This window comes from Pleurodeles waltl, chromosome 1_1 (genome assembly GCF_031143425.1).
Source record: "Pleurodeles waltl isolate 20211129_DDA chromosome 1_1, aPleWal1.hap1.20221129, whole genome shotgun sequence".
Taxonomy (NCBI): Eukaryota; Metazoa; Chordata; class Amphibia; order Caudata; family Salamandridae; genus Pleurodeles; species Pleurodeles waltl.
This window is the reverse complement of record NC_090436.1, coordinates 506,347,434-506,366,208: the sequence shown is the minus strand read 5'-3', so window position 1 is coordinate 506,366,208 and position 18,775 is coordinate 506,347,434. Positions and strand designations below refer to the sequence as shown.

The 18,775-nt window shown below is 45.7% G+C and overlaps 1 protein-coding gene across 1 annotated transcript in view; it reads right to left on the bottom strand.

Moving 5' to 3' along the window:
• ADGRV1 (adhesion G protein-coupled receptor V1) overlaps window positions 1-18,775 on the bottom strand; it is a 2,003,619-nt gene that overhangs the window by 947,101 nt on the left and 1,037,743 nt on the right. The gene's annotated exons all lie outside the window — the stretch shown is intronic.

Here is an 18,775-nt window from a genome sequence, read left to right as displayed (position 1 = left end):
AAGGGAGGGCAGGGGGAGGGAAGCCTCACCCCAGGCCCTAGTCCAACCTGAAGGTACAGACCCCAGGTTGGAGGGCCAGTTGCAGGTTAACAGCCCTGCACTGGTGGAGGAATGGTACAGGGCGGCTTCTGTAAGCACCCTGACCATGTTGGACTCTGGGGGTACCGCTCCAGGAGGGAGGGTACAGAGCCCCAGAGGGGAGGACCAGGTTCAGGCTGTCATCCCTGACCTGGTGGAAGGGAGAGTGGTTAAAGGGTGCCCAGCACCTGGTGCTACCGCCCCCCACTTGTAGTGAATCCTAGTTTATTTTAACGGGTTAACAGGAGTTAGCTTAGCCGTAGGCTTGTAAACTCGTGCCCCCGTCACCCAGTGACTTTTAACCTACTTAGCTTGCTCTGGCTTAGTCCATTTAATTATTTATTTCCTTTAAAATGGCGGCCTTGTTTATAGTTAGGACACTTGTTATGGGTTCTATTATCAGTGTCACTGCGCCAAGGCGTCAATATCAAGCACCAAAGACAAACATACAGTAGGCATTCACACTTAGGGATTTTCCCTCTCTATACTTTCGAGGGATTGTTGATATTAATTGCCGTCCCAAGCATGCCTGTTATCTATTGTTATGAATAACACTTATGTCAGGGACCTTGTAGATATGTATAAATACAACACACTTTTAGACAGATAATCAGAGGGATTCCGACCAGAGGGCATCGCCACCATCGCTGATACCGATGCTGCAGTCATCTTGACACTGATCCAGTCTTCGTGTCCCTGCGGAGTCTGAGATAGAGACCTCATTCCAAGGTAACGAGGGTTGGGGGCTCCTCTCATGGACACGGTTTTGGCAGATTAGGTTTAACGAACCCAGCTCTTCCTTTTTAGGTAGAAGGTTAGACCTACTCTCCTTAGGGTATTAGGGCTTATTCCATCTTTTACATATATATATATTTTTATCTTATATTGCATAATGGTGGGGGTCTTTATAACAATGACTCTCCTCTTTACTATACTGTTGCTTGGTATATTCATTATCCTAATCATTGCAGTTCATGCAACTTATCACAAATTGCAGTTATGTTGAATAAAAACTATTATAACTTTAATGCATCTGTGTTATTGCCTTTGTTTGTATGAGACATTATAAATCTGTGAGAAAAGGGTAATTTCCGTTTAACCACGACAACCCTGAGATATTGTATTTTGAGTCCATGCGTAAGCGACTGCTACAAATCACCTTTTACTATTGTGTTTTCGGTGAGGTACTGCTAGTAAGCCGGTAAGGTTTGGACAACAGTTACAAATAGTTGTAGGAAGAGACCTAGTCACCTACGAACGAAAGTACTGTCATCCTGAGACCAACAGTCTTGCTCAAAGCAAGAGTCCAAACTACGACATGGCGCCACCAACGATGGTGTTTAGGCACTAATTTACGGATACCCTGACTATCACTCAGTACCATTATACGGAGACGTCCGTGGTCTTTGGGAGAATCCTCCTCAGCCAAACAGGTATCACCTGCTTAGGCTGTAGGTTGTTCGAGCTCGAACTCACAAAAGGAAAAACTTCCCCTATTTTGGTGTTCCGTTTCTCTAAACAACTATGGCTAATACCATAGAAATTCCTGCAAATGCTAGACATGCACTTACACAACATTTATTAGCGCAGGGCCTTACAGAAGAGGGTGGGGAAGTTACTTTGATTATAGAAGCAACAGAAGCATACCAAACGGAAACATTCTACTGTTGGGTCACCTTTCCTGAGGCTGACCAAAGAACGCACACATTTCACACTTATGACATTGCGGACGTACCCGTAAGGTACGAAGCATACCAGTATCATGAAATATCGCTCACATATCAGGAGCATCAAAACTGGTTTGAAGGCGCCCTACCACATATACTGCAGCGGGTGAGGCTAGGTCCTTTAAGTAATGAAGGGCCGACGTGGCCCATGTTTGCCACATATACATCTCATCCAGGCATACAGACTATGCCGCTTGTAGATTTAAGGATATTATATAATGAATTAGTGGCATTATATAGACGTTTAGTCCAGTTCGTAATGCGAACATTGAACACTGCACCAGCGCGTCCAGCACCGCCAGTAGCTGGTGGTTATCAATTGGCTGCTGGGATTAATCCACAAACGGTGCATACCATTATGGGTAAAATGCCCTCGGATCGAGAAAGAATACCGTTTTGGATTGCTCAGAAAACAAATCTGCTGGAAGCTGTGTTCCCCCATACGGGGCCACAGGAGAAACATAGATTGCTCACTATGTGCTTGCCATTCGGGATGGTTCCCTCGGTTGATGAATGTGCCACTTGGGGTACAGTATTCGCTGCCGTTTATACTACCACGCATGGTACCCCTACACTGGCCAATTTGCCGGAAGCATTGAAACAAATACAAAATGAGCATGGGGCTGCACCAGCCCTAGATCTGGGGATGAAATTGATGCGTAATTTTGACGCCGTCTCCTCGATAATATTGAGTAATATTAAAGGGGAAGCAGTAGCACTGGCGATACGCCAGCGTCTCCGGGAAACTCCACACCAGGAACAAGAGAGACAGCTAACCAAAATAATCTCTGATACCTATACTAGTATAGGACGGGATGGGCTGGGAGCCAAACCTAAAAAATTGGACATACCAAGTACCACCCATAAGGAAGGTACGAAGCAAGCACAAGAGGGCTCTAAGAAGCGCTGGGAAAAACAAAAAGATTTCAAGGATAGGAGAACTAAAAGAGCTGATTCTCCTCATCCGGATTACTCCGAGAGGAGATATAATCTCAGGAATAGGGATAACATTAGAACTCCAGACAGATATACTGATTCACGTCCTTCTGGTTCCTTTCAGGACGCACCGGATAGACGTAGCGAGAGAGGGGGCCGTCAAGATCGACGTCCGGAATACGTGAAAGAAAAGAAAGACTCGCCACAGTCTACTGTTAAAAAAGAAGAAAAGACTCCTCAACAAAAGCCACAATTTAAAAAGAAAAAAGTGGCTGCACTGACCATTAGAAATGCCAGTAGTATTGAGAACACTGTTGAGGAACAAGAAGTGGGCAGTGACTCTGTTGGACAGCGCGGCAGAGGTCACGATATGTCGCCAGGATCTGAAAGATCATCTGGATGCGACAGCAACTAGCGATTACATCGCAGTTGAAACGGCGGATGGCCGCGTACTTCCACCCGATCGGGTTTTTGATTTAACAATTCAGATAGAGGGAGAAGTGGAACGCATTATTAGTGTAATATTCTGGGATGAACTTACTAGTGATATCCTGTTGGCCGAGAGAGACTGGCCACCTGAACATGTCCGCATGCTCCCACATGGGGAAGATGTCATTTTGCCTTCTTTCTCCGATCTTGTTCCGGAGACAGACAAACGAGCATTAGCTGCTGAATGGGCTTTAGCGCAGGCACCTGCATTATACCGTAATCATGTAGGATGGGACAAGGACTCTCCTTGCCATGTTATTCCCGTTCGGTCTACACCACACCCGCAGCCACAATACCCTGTTAAACATGAAGCAAAAGCTCCAGTGACAGAGATACTGTCACAACTTGAATACCAGGGAGTAATTGAGCCCTGTACATCGGCAATGAATAATCCCCTATTTCCCGTTGCGAAACCTGATCATTCATATAGAATAGTGGTTGATTATAGGCACTTGAATAGTCATGCACGCACTTATGCTATACAAAATTCACACAGCACAGCGCTAATAAATAATATAGTGCGTAAAAAATACAAAACTACATTGGATATATCTAATGTTTTTTTCTGCCAGAATTTAGCACCTGAAAGTAGAGACCTAAGTGCATTTTCATATGGTTCTCAGAAATGCTTTTGTCGTTTACCTCAAGGCTATAAAACAGCCCAGGACTGTTTTCGGCCCGTGTCACATCCATCTTACAGGAGCTTGATTCCGAGGCATTATCATATGTGGATGATATCTATCTCACTGATGACACCCTTGACATTCATCTTGCCAGGGTCGATCGGATAATTTTGGGATTTGCCACCTTCGGATATAAATTTAATTTTAAGAAAAGCAAGATAGCATTTCTTAGTGTATTGTTCCTAGGATATGAACTATCAAACGAGGGGAAGAGGCTGGCCCCGCACTTCCTGGAGAAGTGTGCTCAGCTACAGCCTCCAAACACGCTTAAGAAATTGCAGTCATTACTGGGTTTCTTTAATTTTGGCAGAACATATATTCCAGATTATGCTGAACGCGTAAAGCCACTATATAATTTAATTAAGCCCAATTATTCTGGCAGGCACTGGACAATTGAACACACACACATCCTAAGGGACATACAACGAGGCATGCTAGAAGCTAGACACTTGTACACACGGGACAATAAAGCAAATTTGGTCATCAGAATAATAGCTGGTGCCCTAGGATTTACCTATGTCACCTTTAATGAGGGTGACACGGTGCCAATAGCATACAAATCACATTTGTACTCCAATGCAGAAAAACGTTTTGCTCCTACTGAAAAAATTCTGATGGCAGTTCAGCTTGCCGTCATAAAGGAGAGACCGCTTGCCCAGGGGAAACGCATTATTGTTGTCTCCCCGGTTCCGGCCTTAGAGGCTGTCACTAAAGCGAGCGTTCCTAACGCTAAGGCATTGCATCCACGCTGGATTCAATGGGCAACATCTCTGACCGCCACTGATGTTGATTATGTGTTTGACCCCAGACTTCAGACACAAGAATTTCTCCAGTATGAACAGGAGTACCCCGCTCCCTTACACATATTGCCAATAGACAGTTATGATACCATCATTTACACTGACGGATCGGCACAACCGGCTGTGGGTACTAAACATCAATACTCGGCAGCTTGCGCAGCCGTGTGCGGGGTAATGGAAGACGGAGTTTTTCATCCTCATAACACGTACACTCAGACCTTAGGGGACTGCACAGCCCAGTTGGCCGAGCTTAAGGCTCTTCTTCTAGCGCTCGAAAATTCAGAGCCAGGAACGCAGACTTTGATCGTCTGTGATTCGTATTACTGCGTCCAGTCATACAATGAATACCTCAATCATTGGATACTGAACGGGTTTAGAGATTCTAAAGGGAACACCATTAAACACAAAATATTGTGGAGAAGGGTGGCTGATCTTAAGGATAAGCTGCCATGTGTCCATGTAGTTCATACACTGGGGCACCAACGTGTAGGAATACATGTTACCGGTAATACATTGGCTGACGAAGCAGCCAAAGCTTCAGTAGCTACGGCTTCTGTGGCTGCAGTGACTCGTTCTCGGACGAGGTTGGATAATGAAATACTGCTTGCCGTTAAAGCCTCGGCTGCAGACAAGCACCTTCCGAAAGGATACCCTACGAACCATACATATCATATCAGTGCACAGAATGTTGCTTTTGCAACCATTCCAGATGTTGGTGATCGAGTGATCCCAAATGAAGATCAGAGATTGGAATTAATTACAGCTGCACATGAGGGTGTCGCTTCTGCACATGCTGGTATACAGGCCACTATCACCATTCTACAACAACGGTACTGGTGGCCTGGTCTATGCAGACGGACTAAACAGTATGTCCTTTGCTGTGACGTTTGTCAGCAGATTAAGGGCTCGACTATCAGACGCCCTCCGCAGACGTCTCTCTTAGTGTCAGACAAACCACTCCATTGTGTGTACCTGGACCATTGTGGTCCTTTGCAACCTGATGGTGCATACAAATACATTTTAGTGGCTGTAGATTCCTGTTCTAGATTCCTGTGGGTATGGCCACAGCGGTCGGCTGACGCCCGGACTGTTATAAAAGATTTGCTGATCTTTATCGGTACATATGCGGTTGCAGCATTCCATTCGGACCAGGGCCCTGCATTTGCCTCTAAGGCTTTCAGGGACACCATGAGGACGATGGGTGTTGAACTCCATTACTCCTCACCATACCATCCCGAGGGAAATTCGGTCGTGGAGAGGCGGAATCGTGATCTAAAGCAGTCCTTAACAGCTCGAGTATTAGGTTCAGGCCGTAGTTGGTTACATCACCTATATGGGGTCCAGAGAGCACTGAATAATCTTCCAAGATGGTCCTTGAGGGGCAAGTCTCCATATGAGGTTCTCTTTGGGACAACTATGTATGTTCCCGATCTTGATGCCCCTGGTATGGTGGCAGCAGAAACACCATTTGACATAAAAGAACGTCTCGCTGTTTTACAGGAGCTTCAACAATTCCGTGATGATAAATCATCTGCAAGCGCTGCCACCTTGGGAATAAGGGACTTGGCGAAAACTTTGACTGGCTTTATTCCTAACGTTGGGGATCTGGTTCGTGAGAAGATCGCTGTGAGAAAAGAGTTTGGTCCCGCATACAGAGCACCTGTACCGGTCTTGGGGATAAAAGGCACCAGGACTGTCATCCTTCCGCCACTGTCTGGATCCAAATCAAACAGATTCATCTCCATTGATGACATCAAATTACACCATGTGGCCGATTCTTCACAGTAGACCAGGAGGTCCCTTGGGTAGTTCCCGATCCCCTCTCACTACCCAACAGGACATCCCTCTACATAGTAGGATGACCATCGCTACTACAGACTATACAACTATGTCAGCTGCTGTTCCAGACACTTCCTCGACCAAGGGGAGGGCAGAAAATGAACTTTTGTTGGTTCCTGTAACAACTTCGGAGAACACACCGATACAGGATTTGGCTGTATTTTACACGAACACTTCCACGACTGGTAACGTCATTTATCATGAACCTCCAAGACCAGTGGATTGGAATTCGATGAGTCCTATGTTTGCGGAGACTTCATCTGGCTATTTTGTGGACATTGATGATTTTTCTTCAGATACATCCTCAACTGAGACTGACAAACTTTCCAGAGGTAGCAAGTTCTATCAATGGCTTAAAAAGAACTATTTGATATATCCATGGAACTATCTCTGGTTCTGTTTGACATTTATTGCATTGTTTTTATGGATTGGTTTTGTGACTGTTTTCTTTTTACTAATTAATGGTCACTATATTGCTGATCGCTCCTCAGTGGAGCCTGTTGATGTAATTTTAACACCGCATCATTCATCACATAAGGTCCGACGTGATTTGTCCCCTGTCAATATTACAGCTATTCCAATTTCTGATGGGATTATTTGGGACAAAGTTCCGTTCGATATATACGGGCCCACTGAGATAATTCAAATACCATACGTGTTCAAAATTTCCATGTCTGATGTTATTACACCTAATGTTGTCTCTGATGATTGGGATGTCCAAACAGTGGATTCCATGCTAAATGAAATGAAGGACTACTCCACTTTTGGAAGTGATGATGTATATGATTTTACAATGAATTATGGTGAAATGTTCTGCTATAATAATTGGGGACATCACTACCTGCACCGTGCAACTAGATATAGGCCTCTTTTTAACTACACACAATGGGAACATTGTTCAACACCACGGGCGGGGAGTCCACAGTATTACAGTGACAAATTCACATACTTTTCTGGGCATAATACAACGAAAGCTGAATCATATTATTTTAAATTACCTAAGACACACATTAGAAAACTGTTGCTAACAGATACCAAACTGATTTATTCAGATCCCTTTGTTTCCCGACTTTCAATTGAGGGTTATGAATATTGGAAAAACACTATCGATTTGAAGACTGTATGGGGGACGCAGGATTGGCAGATACAGGGTAGGGAGGCTTTGTTTCGAGCTTGCTTAATTCCTGTGCAAATGATTTTTTTTAAATGACACTGTTGAGCAGACATCATGTCTAGGATTAGCTAAAATAAAGGATCTAAACACGCCCAGTATCCCTACACCGACAAAATTTAAAGATTGGCAACACTTTCTAAATGTTTCTGAGGATAGGCTAGATGCATTGGTTAAGGTTGGTGACTACAATTCTTCACTTTCCAGTCCCGGGGGATGGTTGGTATGGCCCACCGATACTGATGAGTGTCAAAGGCGTTTTTTGAACTCTTCAGGGGTTTTTTCCATTCATAGACCAGACCCTCGCTTTTTGTCAGGTCAGCATGCTGGTATAATTACAACTTACAGTGTGGGTAAGCTGTGCCAACAATGGGTACAAACGAACACCTTAACAGCGGTGAAACAACACCTGAATACTCTTTCTGACAGTATAGACCTACAAGATTTCCTATTAGGTCCTAGAAAGCAACGCTCGAAACGTTTTTTATATGCCATGTATAATGAAATTTGGAAACTTTCTCAAATTGACGCTGCTGCACGTTTACGACAACTTGATAAAGAGAATTTGGAAAATACATTGGCTGTTGTCGACAATGGCATGAACACGCTTTCCAACAGGATTTATTCCCTGTCAAATATAGTGTCATCTGCTATTGATATCACTCAGACTGATTTGTCTCGGTTATATCATGGGCAAACACAGCTGCGTTCCATCATGCAGCTGAGTTGGGCATTGCAGACGCTGAAAAGTGGCCACATTCCATGGAAATACCTTAATGGGAGTGAACTATTCGCTGCTTTTAATTTTTCCGGGGAACAAGTGACAATGGCTAAAAGAGAGGCTCGTTTCACCTTGCTTCAAGTAGAAAAATTAGATAAGTTGCCCTTCACGGTAGCAGAGAGTCCTTCAACTATCTGGCTCTTACACAGCATTATTAATTTACCGTTTTTAACGTTTCGTTTCTCGAGCTGCCTGAAACATCTTGCAGTGGGACGATATGAGCGGCTAGGAGATAGCTTTATTAAGGAAGAGTGGGAGTTGCCCTTTGAGTATCGATGTCTGAACGGCGAACAAGAGGTCTTTCTTAGCGGAAGTGAATGTGAGACTAATGTTCGTCATTCCATGATATGCAAACAGGTGTCTCTTCACGGTCTTTGCAATGCGGGGGTCGCAAATTTGGCCTGTTTTCTGAAGGGTACTCCCGTCCCCTTGATTCGTTCAGTGTTTCATGTTCTTTCTAATGGGAGTTATGTTCTTCTGAGCGATGACAGCTGTTGCGGCTTGCGACCTGGAATTGCCTACGCAATCTCAGTCACAAAGGTCGTTACGTGTTGTGGCCATGTTTTGTTTCCCCCCACACGAGAGATACAAGTATCTGAAATGTGGCCCCACATTGATACTATTAATGTGAACTATGACAAGTTGAGTAGACTGAAGGCGCTATTGTTTCAAAAACAGGTCGCCTTGACATCCACAAAAGAGACGTATGCTCTCCAGGTTGCGAGATCATCAGCCGAGATACAATCCCTTTTAAATACCGATTTCCCCTTACACTTTGGAGAGTTGGTATCGAGAATATTCAATGCTTCAAGCACCACTGGGATTGTTCATTTCTTTAAGGCTGTCGGGTCTGGTTTCGTGTCCATCTTCCAGACTGTCTTCGGAGTCATCCCATCAGCCATCCATTCACTCTTTTCCAGTGTGTTTGGTGGCTTTCCAATTATTTTGGCTTTAATTGGCGGACTACTACTGCTATATTTTCTGATTCGCGGTGGTTGTTTCTTTCCAGCTACACAGAGCAATGGAGCCGCTCCCGTCAACCCCGCTGTGCCGTGAACGCATGGTTCGGATCTTCGGTACACCTTTGCTGGTGGAACTAGAGTTTGACTGGTCATTGTCATTCCGGCCTCTACTATGGTGTGTACAACCGGTGTTCCGCTGCATATGGTGTCTCTTTGAACATCTGCCTATGGTCTGTCTTGCTGTTGCACCGACATCTCCTGTGGACCACGAACTGCTGATGTCCCCGATGAGGGTTCATACACGGTCATGCCCCTTGAGACTGAGGTTGCTCCGCGAGGCCACCTATGAGCCTTCTGTTATACAAACTAACATGGATGAGGACGCTGCAGCGAGTGTCGATGCACCGATGAATATGGCTCACTTCTGCTCTGTGGATCCGTTTGTCCGCCCAGCTCTCAATTTCACTTCAGACGATGTTGACTCATTTTTGAGATCCTTGAATGGTGACTTCGATGACATTCTTCAAGATCCTGCATATAGCACATAATTTGATGTATTAGCTTGCCAGTTCCCGATTCTAATAAAAGAAGCAATTTTACTAAAAGTTTGCTAGACTTGTCATGGTTGATATTAAAATCTCTGAAATGTTTTTTTAAAAAAACGAATTTTATAACACAGCATTTATTTTTTCGTTAAGTTTTTTGGCTTTTTTAGTTCAGTAGCAGCTTTTTATCGATTGGGTTTTCTTTACCTTCATCATACCTGTTACGGCAATGGGGAGGGTGTAGTGAATCCTAGTTTATTTTAACGGGTTAACAGGAGTTAGCTTAGCCGTAGGCTTGTAAACTCGTGCCCCCGTCACCCAGTGACTTTTAACCTACTTAGCTTGCTCTGGCTTAGTCCATTTAATTATTTATTTCCTTTAAAATGGCGGCCTTGTTTATAGTTAGGACACTTGTTATGGGTTCTATTATCAGTGTCACTGCGCCAAGGCGTCAAGATCAAGCACCAAAGACAAACATACAGTAGGCATTCACACTTAGGGATTTTCCCTCTCTATACTTTCGAGGGATTGTTGATATTAATTGCCGTCCCAAGCATGCCTGTTATCTATTGTTATGAATAACACTTATGTCAGGGACCTTGTAGATCTGTATAAATACAACACACTTTTAGACAGATAATCAGAGGGATTCCGACCAGAGGGCATCGCCACCATCGCTGATACCGATGCTGCAGTCATCTTGACACTGATCCAGTCTTCGTGTCCCTGCGGAGTCTGAGATAGAGACCTCATTCCAAGGTAACGAGGGTTGGGGGCTCCTCTCATGGACACGGTTTTGGCAGATTAGGTTTAACGAACCCAGCTCTTCCTTTTTAGGTAGAAGGCTAGACCTACTCTCCTTAGGGTATTAGGGCTTATTCCATCTTTTACATATATATATATTTTTATCTTATATTGCATAATGGTGGGGGTCTTTATAACAATGACTCTCCTCTTTACTATACTGTTGCTTGGTATATTCATTATCCTAATCATTGCAGTTCATGCAACTTATCACAAATTACAGTTATGTTGAATAAAAACTATTATAACTTTACTGCATCTGTGTTATTGCCTTTGTTTGTATGAGACATTATAAATCTGTGAGAAAAGGGTAATTTCCGTTTAACTACGACAACCCTGAGATATTGTATTTTGAGTCCATGCGTAAGCGACTGCTACAAATCACCTTTTACTATTGTGTTTTCGGTGAGGTACTGCTAGTAAGCCGGTAAGGTTTGGACAACAGTTACAAATAGTTGTAGGAAGAGACCTAGTCACCTACGAACGAAAGTACTGTCATCCTGAGACCAGCAGTCTTGCTCAAAGCAAGAGTCCAAACTACGACACACTCTCCACAGCCACAGTGGTTGGAGAGCTTTGAGAGGCCTGGGGCCTGGCTCTCATCCCTGGCAGCTGTCAGTAATCACTGTGGCTTGCTGTCCGGGTGGACAGAGTTATCCCTGGGGAGGGGACAAGTGTCACACCCCGGGGGTAGAGTGGGCAACACCACTGTGTTTTGTTCATGGTGGTGCTATCCTGCTCCTGGGATACATCTGTGAGCAAATTAAGGTTAGGTGCTGCACAGATGGGATCCGCAGGTAAGGAGAAAGGTTCCCCATGGGTTGGCTTAGTGGGCCCTGAGAGTATGGACAGAGGGATCCAATTGGAGTCAGGAAGGCGAAGAACTGGAGCATGCCCCTGCTGTTGTGGGCCTGGGTCCTTGTTCTGTCGCCTCAAACAGGGAAGTACATCAGGATAGTGATTGATCTCCCCTGGCTTTAAGCTGGTAGGGGGTCATGTTGGACCTGGCTTTTTGACAGGGACATCCCCAAACTTTTTGCCTCCTTCCTCCTATTTTTTCTGACCTGTTGTTGTTGGCTTTTGACCTCTGGGCACTTTACCGCTGCTAACCAGTGCTAAAGTGCATATGCTCTCTATATAAATTGTACTACTGATTGGTTTATCCATGATTGACTATTTAATTTACTTGTAAGTCCCTGGTAGAGTGCACTACATGTGCCTAGGGCAGGTAGATTAAATGCTACTAGTGGGCCTGCAGCACTGGTTGTGCCACCCACCACAGTAGCCCCTTAACCCTGGCTCAGGCCTGCCTTTGCAAAGCCTGTGTGTGCAGTTTCACTGCCACTTCGACTTGGCATTTAAAAGTACTTGCCAAGCCTAGAACTCCCCTTTTTCTACATATAAGTCATCCCTAATGTGTGCCCTAGGTAACCCCTAGAGCAGGGTGCTGTGTAGGTAAAAGGCAGGACATGTACCTGTGTATTTATATGTCCTGGTAGTGTAAAACTCCTAAATTCGTGTTTACACTACTGTGAGGCCTGCTCCCTTTATAGGCTAACATTGGGGCTGCCCTCATACACTGTTGAAGTGGCAGCTGCTGATCTGAAAGGAGCAGGAAGGTCATATTTAGTATGGCCAGAATGGTAATATAAAGTCCTGCTGACTGGTGAAGTCGGATTTAATATTACTATTCTAGAAATGCCACTTTTAGAAAGTGAGCATTTCTTTGCACTAAAATCTTGTTGTGCCCTTCAATCCACGTCTGGCTAGGTTTAGTTGACAGCTCCTTGTGCATTCACTCAGACACACCCCAAACACAGGGTACTCAGCCTCACTTGCATACATCTGCATTTTGAATGGGTCTTCCTGGGCTGGGAGGGTGGAGGGCCTGCCCTCACACAAAGGACTGCCACATCCCCTACTGGGACTCTGGCAGACAGGATTGAACTGAAAGGGGGCTTGGTGCATTTCTTAGACACTCTTTGAAGTCACCCCCACTTCAAAGGCACAACTTAGTATAAAACAGGGCCTCTGCCCTACCTCATCAGACACTTGCTGGAGAAGAAACCTGAACCAGAAACTACATCCTGCCAAGAAGAACTGCCTGGCTGCTCAAAGGACTCACCTGTCTGCTTTTCTACAAAGGACTGCTGCCTTGCTGTTGGCCTGCTGCCTTGCTGAACTCTTGCCTGGCTGTAAAAGTGCTCTCCAAGGGCTTGGATAGAGCTTGCCTCCTGTTCCCTGAAGTCTCAGGACCAAAAAGACTTCTCTCTTCCTCTTGGACACTCCGTGCGCCGAACTTTTCGCCGCACAGCTTGTTCCGCGGCAAGAAAAACGCTGCACACCGACGCTGATCAACGCGACGCCTTCGGGGGCGACCGAAACTTTGACGCACGGCCTCGCAAGGACAACGCCGCCCGACTTCCCAGGAGAAATCGACGCGACGCCTGCCGTGAGATCGAAACTTTGACGCACGGCCTCGCAAGGACAACGCCGCCCGACTTCCCAGGAGAAATCGACGCGACGCCTGCTGTGAGATCAAAACTTTGACGCACGGCCTCGCAAGGACAACGCCGGCCGACTCCGCAGGAGAAATCGACGCGACGCCTGCCGTGAGATCAAAACTTTGACGCACGGCCTCGCAAGGACAACGCCGCCCGACTCCGCAGGAGAAATCGACGCGACGCCTGCCGTGAGATCGAAAACTTCGACGCGCAGCCCCGCAGAACGACGCGCAGCCGGAAAACAAGCAGGAAAATCCACGCACAGACCCGGGACATCTGGTAATCCCCGCGACCCACAGAAAGAGACTGTCCGCGCGCCGGAAAACGACGCACGACTCCCCGCGTGGAAAATAACGGCGCAAGTCCGTGTGTGCTGGGGAGAAATCGACGCACACACCCTTTTTCCACGCACCTCTTCCTTTGTGGCCCTCGGAGGAGATTTTCCACCAGAAACCAGGTACTTTGTGTTTGAAAGAGACTTTGTTTACTTTCTAAAGACTTAAGACACTTTATATCACTTTTCAGTGATATCTTTACAAATTCATATTGCAACTTTGATCGTTTTGACCTGAAGATACCCAGATAAATATTATATATTTTTCTAAACACTGTGTGGTGTATTTTTGTGGTGTTATGCTATGGTGTTGTATGATTTATTGCACAAATGCCTTACACATTGCCTTCTAAGTTAAGCCTGACTGCTCGTGCCAAGCTACCGGAGGGTGAGCACAGGCTGATTTTGGATTGTGTGTGACTTACCCTGACTAGAGTGAGGGTTCTTGCTTGGACAGAGGGCAACCTGACTGCCAACCAAAAACCCCCATTTCTAACAGGGGTGGTTTGTAAATTTAAAGGTGATGCCTTGGGGTCCCCTTGGGCTTTTGAGGTCGCAAGGGATTAGGGACCCAAGGCACACAGCAGATTCGGCGATGCAGGGCCCTGGGTGGCTGGATGCAGGATGAGTTGGAGGTCTTGGATGTTGTGCACAGAGGAACCCTGTGGAGCTGGAGGTAAGTCTTCCTCCAGGAAGACGCGGGTGCTCTGCTGGGGGGTCCGGGGTGTCACTGAAGTCCCTCAACTGGAGCTTTCTCCTGGTGCAGTTGCAGCTCTGGGTGAGCTATTTTTGGTGGTGTCCAACGTGCACTCACCAGTACCTGGGGTATTAGCACAACTCGGCCAAAGGATGGTGCTGTGCCACCAAAGTTGGCACACTTGCAGGTCTCTTCTGGGCTGCCGTTGGGTCCAGTTGCTAATTCCGGTTGCAGAGATATTGTCCGGTCGGTGAAGTGACCCTCACCAGTTTGCTGGTTCCATGTAGGTTTCTTTGGTTTCCTGAGTGGTGCCTCCACTCAGGAGGGAGATCTCAGGCTATTAGCAAAGCCTGGAGGACGTCAGGGTCTTTTGAGGTTGGTCCAGTGGTCAGCTCCTTTGCAGCAGCGATTGTCGGGACTCTGGTGCAGCAAGCAGGGGTGTTGGAGCCTCTTCTGGTGCAGCAGATGCTCTGTTCTCATCCTGTCGGGTACTTTGGTGCTGTCTTCTTTCCTGATGAATCTGATGTCTTGGTCTAGGAGAGCCCACTAAATACTGAATTTAGTGGGTGTTTTAGGGGGAACCTGGAAGTGTCCAATAGGACACTCACCCTTGGGTGGCCACACCTACTACATTGACCACTTCCTGTGGAAAGGGTCACTTCCATAAACCTCAATGACTGGCTTCCTGCCATCCAACATGGAGGAAAATTAAATGGAGGGCCCACTTTGCTTGCAATCCCCTAGGGGTGGTCCATCCTCAGTGGGACCCCTCCTCCTACCTACTGTGTGGTTGCCCCCTTAACTCCCACCAAAACTGGGAGTGGACAAAGGGGGAAGCCATCTGCTGCTAGCAACAAGCCTAGGGGCTCGAGTTTCAAGGGAAGTAGCCCTTTGAAGCTCACCACCAGGAGAGTGCACAATCCTAAGGGAGGGGGTGTTAGCTCTTCCACCCAGGAAGGGCATTGTTTTACAAACCAGAGAGCCAGGGCTTTCCCTCAGGTTTGTATATTGGCTGTCTGGAAGTGGCATGCTGGATGGAACCAGTCAGCAACTATGCCAGTTAGGTTAGCTTTTGCAGGGGACACCTCTAAGGTGATCCCTGGGTACATTGAGGGTCAAATCCAATACTTGTACCAGTTTGGATTGAACATTCTGAGTTGTTTGATACCAAACAACCCAGGGTGCGGCGTGGCCATCATGTAGCTTGGAAACCCGTGTTTGACCAGTGTCCAGTACATGTACTTAAAATGGCTGCTCTGTTCACTCACTATGTCCGCGGTTTGGCAAGGATGCAGTCCTCATGCATATAGTATGGTGCACCCTGCCTTAGGGCTGGAAGGCCGGCTAGAGGGGTGACTTACCCATAACATATGCAGTGTAGGGTAGACTGGGCACACAGGGAGTGTGCCATGTCGAGTTTGTCTTTTTAGGTTTGCCCCAGAACACTCAGCCTGTAACAGCAGTGCTGGGTGCAATTGGGTGCAGGGCCCTAGAGGGTGGCAAAATCAGTGCTGCTGCCCTCAGGGGCCTACTCTTAATATCCCCTGCCCTGGGTACCGCGGTACCCATTTACTAGGGACTTACAGTGATATTTAAGAGTGTATCCAATTGTGCCAAGCATCACAACGGATTTAGGGAAAGAGCTCTGGCCCAGGGAACCTGGTTAGCAGGGGCCATGGGCACTACAACTTCTAGGACACATCAACATCAGGCAAAAAGTGTGGGGCTAACCATGCAAAAAGAGGCCTCCGCTCACAATACCTGTCTTCTAAGTTGAGCCTGTCAGCTTATTTGCTAAGCTACCAAGAGTTGAGCAAGGATTAATTTACTGAGATTTAACTGGACCTATTAGTGAGTGTGGTATTATTACTAGCTGAGAACAAAACCCCACACCTACTAATATCCCACTTTCCTACAGGATCTATTTAATTTCCAGTCCCCACCATTGATAACAGCCGTGCAGCTGAACTCTCAGCAATCTGCTCTTGCTGGAGAAGAAACCTCATTTCGTTTCAGTAGGAGTGTGTATGGACCCCAGTAAAAGAGAATGTCCCTGTATCATTACTTTTACAGATATTGTCCATCTGTATCACTCCAGGTGTTCTGGATTTTGGTAGAGAGAATCTTATGGACCAATAAGGCGACCCCACTATCTCTACACAATAGTTTTTGGGAGCCAGATGCGGTGTTCACCTGGTCTGGAGGCCACTGTCACCTGATTCACCCATCCTTGTTTAAGTTTCTCAGCTTCCAGATGGGTTTTAAACATTCATATTTCCCCCAGCATGGATTTAATTATTTTCTTTCAGTCATCAATAATTCAAAGTCACTGATAGAGTATTTGATATCTCTCATGAAGCCTTCAAGTGTTCTCTCAGTCATGGCAGAATCCTTGGGTGTCTCTGCCGCCCTTCTTTTCCCACCAGCTAAGGCTTTCAGAAATCGCAGCTGCTTCGTGAACTTTTTCTTGGGCACTGACAGGTCAGGTAGTATCATGTTGAAGTTTATGATAAGTCTACTGTGGAACAGTGAATCTCAATTCTCCGTCGACTCCTGCTGTGCTCAATTTATGGATCTGGGATCTCAATATTACATCATGTAATATCAACAGTAACAAACCAGTTTCATTGTAAACCTAAGGCACCAACTCAGTAAATGTAATACACAAATAGAACTAGCAGGTGTTAGCAGACTATAAAGAAACTAGGCAACACAACAATTTATACACTGCTAGGATACACGTCTGCAGAGGCTTCAAAATGGTGATCCTGAGGGAAGGGGATATAATGTCATCCAACACACAAGATTCTAAGGAAAAATGACTGCTTGCCCTTGGGGTGGGGAGAGAGGGTATCTCTCCAGCTACATTCCATTTATTGTGGGTCCACATCTATGCTCCCCCTGCGTGACCGCTGCTCCTTGGTTCCAATCCACCCTGTAGCAGTCTGTCGGTGATCCCCTTTCATCACAATATTACCAGATATCGCAGGGGCAGCTTGCCATTGACTCTCTGAGCAGCAGTACCAGGACCCCCCAAAGCCTCTGCAGGCTGGATAGGGCTAGATTTCCTCCAGGTAAGTGACCCAGCACTACATCAAGTGTTGTGTGTTGCCTTCCAGTGTGAGGATCAGGGATCAATGTAGAGTTTCAGTACCGCCCTTCGCTCCTGACATGTGAGGAAGCGCCACAGTTTCTAAAAATATTCATGTTTTTCATAGTGGATATCACTATTTCACTGGACTTCTGTCAGCAAGCTTTCAAACTGTAAAAGAGTGGCTCCCACACAATACTCTCAGAGGTTGTCGATCTGTCCATCGGCCAGGCTCTGCCTCCTTCTTTTAGGTTTTCTTACCACATCTTTGCTGGCTAGCTGCGCAGCTGTATTTTGTGGTCCTCATCCAAGACCCCTACCTCGTGTCCAAAGTTTTTCAGAGCCATTAACACTGGATGGTCATTCCCTTTGTTATAATCCTTGAAGACATAAATAATATACTTCACAACATCACCAACCTTACCACTGTGACAAATCGCTTTCCTTCTCAACACATCTGAGACCCATATAATTTTCCTTTTCTAGGAACCTGGGTGTGCAAATTGCCTTAAGCACAAGGCTGGTGTCCAGGATCCCCTCCACAGCTGCTGCTAGAATCCAATGACTAAACATCCAAAGGATTCCTCACATTTACCCTCTTAAATTGCCAAAGCCCTGATCAATACTTTCTTTTGAAAAATCTAGACTCATGAACATAGTGCGCTGTACAACTTCCTCATTACTGCTTTCAAGGTAAATGGCACCTCACCCTGTCTAGCGTAGACCTTCTCACATTCCATCTCAACCCATGCATTGAGCTCTGCAAACTTAACCACTTTTGCCCTTTATTGTCATCTTAATTGAATTCCTTTGAAATATTACAAATTAGGTATCACTTCTAAAGCTATGAAAGCATATTTTAAAGCAGCCCATTTTCATCAGAGCTGTTCTATTGCTCTTTATCTCTACAGGAAAGCACCTTATGGCTTTGGATGCAATTAATGACTATGTGCAGGACCTAGATCATCATGGTTTTATGCTCATAAGAGGGCAATTACATAAGGTTCATTTTTTAGGAAGCATAACACCTTTGGATCAATTTAAAATGTAGCTGATTGCCAGCCGTCAATACTGAATTTCAACCCTGGTTTTTCCTTCACATTACCTTTGACAGGTTGATATTTCACTTTGTTAAACAAAATGCATGATTAATTGATTGAATCCACAGAACAGCAGTAAGGTACATCAATCTATAAATATAACTATATTTTAATATGATAGACGTGGGTTACTAGATTGTATTCTGCAGGAATGATAGAACAGATTAATGCTTTGTCTCCATTTAAATGTAGAGTCATCGACTTTAAGATGTATGAGCAAATGTTCAAGCAAAG